Source organism: Grammomys surdaster, unplaced genomic scaffold (genome assembly GCF_004785775.1).
Source record: "Grammomys surdaster isolate TR1022 unplaced genomic scaffold, NIH_TR_1.0 211, whole genome shotgun sequence".
In the NCBI taxonomy this organism is placed as follows: Eukaryota; Metazoa; Chordata; class Mammalia; order Rodentia; family Muridae; genus Grammomys; species Grammomys surdaster.
The window spans coordinates 1,615,560-1,625,581 of NW_021604656.1; the positions used below are offsets into that span (position 1 = coordinate 1,615,560).

Consider the following 10,022-nt stretch of genomic DNA (forward strand, 5'->3'; position numbering starts at 1 on the left):
GTCCTGGACTGTGAGCAGTCTTCCAGCCCCACCCAGTCTGCCACCTGGATAAAAACTTAATGTTCTTGATTCTCTTGGCACAATCTTCTTAAGAAGGCAAGATCTCTGTTTTCTGGGTAGTCACTATAGAACTACTACACAGAGCAGAAAGAGGTTTCTTCAACCAACATTGAGAAAAAGCATTGGTCTATGGACATAAATAAATATTTAGAAGGTGTTTGGCAATATGGAACCTATGTTTTTATCTTATTAGCCCTCACTGGTTGTGTGTCCACCTACGTGATGCACCTCCTTTATATACACCTGTGTGCTGCACCCCCGGACCACCTTATAATCTCATTGGTAGAAGAAAAAGACTTTTTAGATAAGACATAGTATACCAAAATAATCTTACTTAATCTTTGAAACTTGGGTATAGATTACCTCCATTGACCACTGTGAACTTCAAAGGGCACAAAATACTACAGATAGTTATTGTGAAGTGTTAAGCCTCTCTTACTCCATGCCTACAATCACTTATATCACCTAGGTCTAAGTGTGACAGGGCAAGACAACCTTGTACTCTTCCTGAGGGCATTTCGGGTTCAACTAAAATTTCACCTCCTTGATTGAGAATCCCATGGGAGATGACCCAGTTCTATTCTAGGAATCCAAAGTCAGGTTATCCCTTAGGTTCTGTTAAACTGCTTGCTTGTACAGACACCGCCCCCCCCCTCCCGCAGCTGCTGAGTGAGGTACCAGGGTATAGCTTTGCCTTTCAAAGACCCTTGGTCTAAATGCTCGGGCCTACAGGTGGTTACCTGAAACACTGAGTGTAGTCCCGGCTAACTGGAATAAAGACTTTCAGTTGGTTATAAACTGTCTGAGTGGTCATCTCTGGTGTCTACCCTGTAACATAAGCCTGCCACAGTCTCATTTTAATACATCCTATCTTCAACTCACTGACTCAGTCTGAAATTCTTCTCTGTAGTGGAAGTCAGAACCCAACTGGATCTAAGTAGCAGTCTCTCAGAAGACTTCCACACGGAGATGGGCAACACTTGGCAGGAATAAGGCCTGAGGGAGCCAATATTAATCTGGCTCGTGACCTATAACAATCGAGCCATTGAAGTTCTAATCAGTCAACCTTGTAAAATGTCCAACACAGGTATGGTCTTTTAAGAACTCCAGCTGATGGTGCCAAAGTCACCACATCTAATTCACACTCAGAGTGGGTGAGACAGCATCCCTCAGACAGCTTAACAAAGAGCTGTGGAAGGTAAGCAAGGTGCACAGCCACTCAGGGTTGTCCTGTGATGCAGATGAAATCTCCTAGGTATGAGCCATGCTGCCCATTCCTGTGGGGTCAGATGTCAGCCCTGCTATGCAGAAAGGAGCCCGGGGTGGGGGGGTGTTGCTTAGAACTAGCTCCTGTCTGCATCCACTGTTTACAAAGTCAGATTGGTGCAAATTCCTTTGTACAGAAGGACAACCAGCTTTTCAGAGTCAATCCTGCACCTCTAAATAACCATCTAATAGCCAGCACAGGTGTGTCAGGAAAGGGATTTGGAGAGGCACCATCTCAAACTCCTCCTGGATATAGAACTGTCCCCCCCGGGGGGGGGGGGGGATGGAGCTAAACCAACCCTCACAAGATCTGCTGCTCTGGCTGGGGAGAGAGCCACACCTGGAGCCCTGGCTCTGAAAACCATTGTCTGGACTGGGTTCCCCATGGGACATCTCAGATGTTACTCTGCCAATCAAATCAGGTGCTAAAGACACCTGGTATGAGCAGTTTGTGTACTCACGTGAGTGATGTACTTAAAAGCTCACTTTTTGTTTTAAGATCTTGAGAGTCTCCTGTGGCCCAGACTGGCCTTGAACTCACCACGCAGCCAAGGATGACTTCGAGCTTCTGATCCTTCTGTCTCCACCTTCTGAGTGCTGAGGTCCCAGGTGTGCACCACCACAACTCATTTATGTGGTCCTGGGGATCGAACCCAGGACTCCAGGAGTGCTAGGCAGACACCCCACCAACTGAACTACAGCCCCAATCCTATCCTATGAACTACTTTTTAAAATATATATATATAAAATGTTTAAAATAGCAGGTGCTGAGAAGCCTTTGCCAATAACTTGCTCACCAGAGCAGAGAGAATGGAGAAAGCTTGTGGTGACTGGGGACACCAGATATCGCTGTGTACGGACGCGGCTTCAGGAAACCAGGTAGAGGTATGTTCGGTCAGTCACCTGAACATAGAGGTCACACTCAGGATGAAGAAGGAATTAACCCCAGACCAGCCAAGCATCCTTACTCGGTCATTATGATAATCTGGCATTCACGTCTGAATCCTAGCAACTGTGGCTATAAATTTTTTCAAGGTTTTTGAAAACAACCTGTGACATGTGTGCATTCTCTAAATGGGCAATTTCGGAGGCAGCAGCCCATACCGAATGCTTGGCAGAGGATGTCACCATGCTGTCATTTAGCCTCACAGTCGGTTCCCCAAGAGCAGAAGAGTTTCCATTATGGGCACGTTAATAACTGCTATAAATAGAGCCCGGGGGAGAATGCAAAACTGTTACCGTGTCTCTTCGTGCGTGAAATGTAAGGACTCTATCAAAGAGGACAAGGTCTCATGGGTGTCTTCATGTCCAAGCTGGCTCTCCTGAAGTGGGATTTCATCTGAGACCTTGCTGTGTGTTCTTAGCCTCCTTTCTGACAGGGAGCCCTTGTCCAGATGAGACTGGTTTTGCTAAAAGCTGGCAGCTGTTACCAGTTCCTCACTTAGAAGGAAATTGTCTGGCTGACACTATAGTGCCCTCTGCTGGATATAAAGTCAGGTCAGACAAGGAAAACTAGGAGACTCTCCCTTTCCCTCTCTTTTCATACATACATATACACAGACACACAGAGACACACACAGACACACAGAGACACACAGACACACACATACACACACACACATACATACAAACATATATACATACATACATACATATATACATATATGTATATATGTATATGTGTATGTATATATACACACACATACATATGTGTATATATGTATGTATATGTATATACACACTATGCAGTGCATGTGTGTACATGTGTCCACATGCTTGTGGGAGTCAGAGTCCAACCTCCAATATCACTCCTCAAATGCCTTCCGCCTTTTTGACTGAAGGGCGGTCGCTCTTTGGCCTGGAGCTTTGTCAAGCAGTCTTGGTACTCCTGGAGTCCACCTGTCTCCACCTTCACCTTCCTGGCTCTGAAATTACAAATGTGTGTGGCCATACCTGGCTTTTCACCCAAGGATTGAACTCAGGTGCAAACGCATGTGCAGCAAGCACTCACTGTACACTAAGCTGTCTTCCCAACCTGGGGCACACACTTTTGATAAAGCTCATGAGACCTCTGAGGAGATCCGTGTGCGAGCCTAGTAGGGCTGTTATGATTAGAAAACCTCTCCCTCTCCACAGCCAAAGCTAGGATATCTGAAGATCAACTGAGGCTAGAGATACAGGAGAGACTGCAGGTATGCAGAGCTCATTTTGAGGCCCTGTGCCTGCAGTTCTGGCTGTACCTCTTTGCAATACTGGATACTGAGCTTGAAAAAGAGAATTACGTAAGTGGTTGACACACTGTGTTACACCTCACCGTTCAGCAAATGCTGGTCACCATTTTTACTCTAACTTCCTTCTGAAAGCTGCAGAGGCTGAAAACGTGCAAACCTTGGGCACGGGACCCAAGGTCACAGGCCTCCTCCGGGGTAGAGAATCCTCCACTCTCCCGAGTGTCCTGACGTCAGAAGAGCTTCCTTAACTCAAGTTCCAAGTCAATGCCCTTCACAGGGGAGCCTTCAGCCAGGACCTTTGCCTGACTAACTCCAATCTCCTTCACCAGGAGATGCTGGCTGGGCATAACAGTTCCCCCAGCAGAGCAGTTTATCATAAAGATGCCAGAAACCCAGTGTCCATCCAGGAGTTTCCAAAGCAGGGGAAAAATATTCAATATGAAACCAACAGGCCAGTGAGAGAGCAGAGGTCCCAGGAGAAGGGGTCATCAATGGGAAAGCATATTTCCGGGAAAGAAGTTTGTTTATATGCCCAAGTGGTCGCGGTCACTGGGCATTGCCACAGGCTGAGCATGACTTCTTGGGCCCTGTGCTGAAGAAGAAGTGTGTGGCCACTGGCCCCTGTCGGGCTGCCATGCCCTCCAGCACCTGTTGGGTGGCCCCATTGCTCTTTCCTGTGGTTCCTCACACTCCCGGGGCTGTGACCAAAGCCACGAAAAGGCAGTTTCATAAGACCCCGCAGAGCATACAAGTCCTTCAATAAACAGTTTGAAAAGCGAAAGGCTCCCACTGAGAGCTTCTGTCACACAGGTTCCATATGTGCTGAACGGGATGGGATGCACTGTCCTGGCACCAGTGGCTGCCCCTCTGATGTCTTTGATGTAGAGGCTGGAGGCATTACCATAGACCACCAGGGAGCTCACACAGGCACAGATCCGCATGGCTACTGCTAATGGAACTCCAGAGCTACCCAAATTTGGCCACTCGCTGTCTCTGAATAGAATCACCCTACTTGAGTCCTCCTTGGACCTTGGGAACAAGAGCACGGATTTCAAAAGTTGTTGCAAAGATTAGAGATAAAGACTCTGGGTGCTATATGAACGGTAGCTGTTTGTATTCCAAGTTAACCACAACACATGCATAGACCATGTGTAGCTCATCACACACACACACACACATACACACACACACACACAGACACACGAGTGCAGATAAAAATAGGCATACCAATCACATTTCTGTTCATTCAATATTTAGCCTAATACTAGAAAGGAGGAAGGAAACATATATTCATTTGATTGCTAGGACAAATGGGCTTATTTAAACAATGAAAAAAGTGAAAGTCATCAAGACCTCCAGCCTTTTCTCATCTCCTTCTAAATTTAAAATTTCTGCTCATTTAAAGACAGGCAGCCATAGCTGGGAGGGAGGGAACACCTGCCCTGTATACCTGGCAACAGGCTTTGATCCAGACTGGAGTCCTAAAACTTGTAACAGCCAAAAGATAGTTCAATTTAAAGTAGGCGAACTCGAGTCAAACCCCAAGAGTTCTTACAGGAATTAGTGAGCAAAATGTTGAGCAGCCTATTGGACAGTCTCTTTAAAAATAGTAGGAAACTCCATCAATCCACAAGGATCCGTTCAGCTCAGCTGACGGGCAGGGCAACCCAGACCTCAGTGTGGCAGCGCTCGCTCCATCCTCACCAGACAAACTGAAGAGTGCCTTGAGGGGCTAGAATGGTGCCAGGGACAGGAGGTGCTGGGCCTCCTGCTGTGCAGTCCTGCCCAGGAGCTGGTGCAAGCCCTTTGGAACCTTGGGTCGTTTCCTGTAAATGATCTCCTACTGTGTGACTCAGCGGATGTGTCTGCATGTCTCAGGCACTAACTAAGAGGGATGATGCAGCCGGTCCATAACATCCACACAGTAATGCTCACGTGGCTTCACTCAGACTCTCCAAACAAGAAGCAGCTGCAACACAGACGGATAAACAGTGTACACCCAGACAACATATATATATATCACGCACAATGCATACAGATAACACACACAATACACCATACATGTGTGACATATCACATATACACAAGTACACGTACAGACGCAGACACACACAATGTATGACAGGTACCACACACACTACACACACACAAAGATGCAAACATAAGCTACCCACAACGCACTGTGTGCACACAACACACAAATACACACATATATGCATGCAACACACACAAATAACTGCAATAGAAAAACAGGCAAACTGCTTACTTAACACTCAATATATGTCCCTCTGTGGGATAGAGCCCTACACCAAGCCAGTTTGCAATACCAGCTGGGTATACTACAGTTCAGTTCATTTGACATCACCTACCTGGAGACATATACCACAGGGCAGGGCAGGGCCCCAGAGGTTTACCCCATACTCCCTAGGTAGGAATCTACGCTTCTGATCAGTTTGCTATAAACTGAGTCCCTAGCACCCCTCCTCAGCTTGAGTTAGATGACTGGATAGGGCAAATCACAGAACTCAGAGAAACCGTTGGTGTTTATTTTGAAATAATAAGAGCTGTTTATAAAGCTGAAGGCACAAAAGGCTCTGCCTTGGCCATCACCATCCAGGCATCCCCAGTGCTTACCAACCCACAAACCCTCCAAACCCTGGTGTTTAGAGGTCTACCGCCATCTGTCTCATTACTGCAAGGAGGAAGACCGGCACCTTTAGGCCAGACCCCCACAGTCTGGGTCAGGCCGCACCTCACAACAGCTCTCTTGGACAGATTTAAGAAGCTGTCTGTGCTGTGCCTGAACAACACGGTGTTCTCAACCATGGTGCCTTGCCCTTCCAGGCTCTCTGACAAATTTACTGTGCTGAACTTAATCACGTAACAGAACACTTCCTGCTAAATCTAAAAGGTGGACATCTCCTTTGTTCAGGGGATTTGAGTCTGAAGAACCCTTGGGGAGGTTTGTGTGGGTTTGCGTAGAGGTGGGGGGGGGAGGGGCTGAAAAGGCTCCGATGGCCTCTGTCCCACTCCCCTTACTCTCCACTCTGAAGACTCTCAGGGGAAGGGTCTCCTCCCTTTCAAGGCCCCACCAAGTTGAGATCTCCATATGTTGTACTGTTTATGTCTAGCTCTTCCTCCTACATTGAGACCCAGTCACGCCCTTAAGGTTCCTTCTTTGTAATAAACCTCCTTCTCATTAAAGAGAATTGTGTCAGCAGATTAATTTTGCTTGTTCTGTATTACTTACATATGACAGATCAAATCGACAGCTATTGGCAGCCAGCCTTCTCTCTGGAATACTATACTTCCTGGTCTTCCTGAAGCTGGGTAATTAACTAACCTTTTCACTCGGTCGCTTAGATTTCCTTCAGCTGCCGCCCTGCCCACTCTCTCTTCTCATGGCCATGGCTCTTCGCAGCATTAGCTGTACCTGCAAAGTCAGTGTGCTCGCCAGCTTTCACCTGTCAGTTACCCATCTGCCCAGTCTGCGGGCATTACACACATAAAACATGCTAATTCGAGCCAATACACCTGGCCAAAAATATAAGGTCAGCTTCCCACTGCTTGTTAACTCGAAGTGTGTTTGATGCTCTGAAGCTTGGATTTTTACAAAACTGTTGGTATAAATTTTTCCAAGCAGGCCTGACTCCCTACAGGGAGTTTCTTCTTTTTATCTGTGCAAATAAGGGTCTTTTAAAAAAAATCATTATTGATTTTTCTCTCCAGAACACTTCCCTTCTGAAGTGTTTCTTCGTTTCATTCTGCTCCTGGTCATGGCTTGAGCCCTGCCAACCTCCTGCCCTTCCAACTTCCAAGGAGCTCCTTTAAATGCTGCCACATGCTCGCTCATTCCTAGGACACAGTCGAAGTTGATCTGCTCAAGGTCTTTTGGGGATTTATCTCCTCATCAGCCTCTCCAAGAAAAGAGTCAAAGGTCATCTGTCCCAAGGAAGACAAGCCCATAGGAGGAGCCAGGATTGCCACTACCCCCCGTTAGCACATCACCGACTACACCTTTGCAGGTTTAGGGTAACTGAGTAATTCGCCATCTGATTTTGCATCTGGTCCGTGGGAACACCGTTCACCAGCACGGCAGTAACTATTCTTGGAGCAGCGTTTCTGGCACCCACTTCTCTATGCAGAGAATCTGCTTGGGGTAGAATGAGGGAATCTGCTCAAAGATCCAGACCCCATGCCCAAAACCTCCCAGTACTCAGGGTGCGGCTTCTCCCCATCTCCTGCCTTTACCATTCTCTACTTCACCTTCCTCCACCCCCTTTTTATCAGTTCTTTGGGGCCAGTGGAGATGGCTGCTGGGCTTGCAAATTGATCAACTCTGGGGCAGCACCAGGTTGGGGACAGCATTGGCTGCTCTGCTTTGAATTTCTGCCCAAAGCAACTCTGCTTTTGGTTCACTTTCTTTCTTCAGTTTGTTATTTTCAACTTGAAGTTTTCTTCTCACAAACTGTCTGCAAAACTGTGTCCCTAAGAGTAACTTAGTGCTTGAGGCACTGCCTCTGAGGCCTTCTGTCCAGGAGAGCATTGCTGGCTGCCATTTTTGACACAAAATGGCGGAAAGACATTAAGCAGTGAACAGTATCGTCTCCAATTTACTTTTCCTTCCTTCCTTCCTTCCTTCCTTCCTTCCTTCCTTCCTTCCTCCCTTCCTTCCTTCCTTCCTTCCTTTCTTCCCTTCCTCCCTCCCTTTTTCCCCTCTTTCTCTCTCTCTCTCTCTCTCTCTCTCTCTCTCTCTCTCTTAATTTCTTTCTCTCTCTCTCTTCTTCAAAGAGTCTTATGCATCTTTGGTCTGGCTTCAAATTCCCTGTCAGTGAGCATGTCCTTGAATTAAGATAAAGAAATGAGGCAGACTCATGCTGAAGATCAGCTGCACTTGAATTTTTTTCTTTTCCTAAAGATTAAAAAAATATATATATTTGAAAAAGCAAAAATGAACAGAGTGCAGCACCCATCTTAAACCCCAGCTCTTGGGCAGCAAAGGCAGGCAGATCTCTGTGAGCTCCAGGTCAGCCAGGGATACACAGTAAGACGGAGGATCTAGATCAATAAATTAACAGGTTGTTTGATTTATAAGGTTTAGAAAAGTTAGTAGATTGTGTGAAGTTGTCTGATACCATTTTAACTTGGCTCAATAGCTACGTGACCAGGAAACACCCAGCAGCAGAGTTACAGATAAGAATCAAGAACAGCAGCCCTGTTGACCATGCCAGCACCCAAATGCAGGGACAATTATTTTCAGATGGCGTTTCTAGGGTTGAAGGGTGCATCAGAAAACCAGTTGCCAGGCACAGTTTCTATGTAGCTCCATGGAAACAGCTGTGGAGCGGGTAAGAGTAGCATGAACATCATCAATGCTGAGTTTCTCTGATGTCTCTGAGAAGAATCATCTCTGTTCTCATAATTATTCTCACACCACCCCTTCCCCATCGGGAACCTCAAGGACCATTTCCAGTTCCTGCATTTGGGTCAAAGAAGGTTACAACCTGAGTGCCTGGCATCCTCTGAACCAGGGTGTGGGTTTCCAGAGTTAGCCAAGACCCCTCCAACAGCAGACTGAGTATGTAGCAACAGTGAGTGTGACCACAGGGTCCCAGCTGTATTTTTTTTTCTCTTCTTATTGTTTTGAGGTGACAGTGACACTCTGTTTATGTGTTAAGCTGGTACGTTGTTAGTCTAAAAATATGTATGCATGTGCTTGAAATCTTTTCACAGGACTGTGGTACCACATTTCCACACTCTTAGGGATACAAGAATGACCTGACATCTGGGGCTCTGGAAACCTGAAGACCTAGGTTCGAATCATGATTCTATGACTTCCTGTTTGTGAGCCTCAGGGCAGAGAATGTCTCCATCAGCTCCTTCTCCTTTGGGACAGACACAGTGACAGTCCTACTTCACAGACTGGACCAGAGAGTTATCCATGTAAAGAAATTAAAGAAAGGTAACGCTTAGAGCTTTCATAAACATCCGCTCAGTGTCTCTTCTGGGCAGAACCTGCTAGAAGCTCTATGCAGAAGAAAGGGAAGTAGTAAATGAAGCTGTAGATGTTGTTGGGCTGGGGAAAGGGGAACTGAGCCCTAAAAGGAGGAACTAAACTCAGCTGATACTCATTGCTGTCAGGGGTCACCCTTGAATTGTGTCCCTTCGTGGCAAAAACAAAATGTGAAGTGCTAATTGTCAGAAGCTCTCAATGGCCAGAATAAGAAGCCCATACTCCTATAACCCCTCACCCATACTCCTATAACCCCTCCCCCATACTCCTATAACCCCTCACCCATACTCCTATAACCCCTCCCCCATGTCCCTGTGACCCCTCACCCATGCTCCTGTAACCTCTCACCCATGTCCCTGTAACCCCTCACCCATGCTCCTGTAACCTCTCACCCATGTCCCTGTGACCCCTCACCCATGCCCCTGTAACCCCTCACCCATGCTCCTGTGACT

The 10,022-nt window shown here is 46.8% G+C and overlaps 1 protein-coding gene across 3 annotated transcripts in view; it reads right to left on the reverse strand.

The window, feature by feature from the left end:
* Diras2 (DIRAS family GTPase 2) overlaps positions 1-10,022 on the reverse strand; it is a 78,321-nt gene that overhangs the window by 58,681 nt on the left and 9,618 nt on the right. The window lies entirely within an intron of this gene.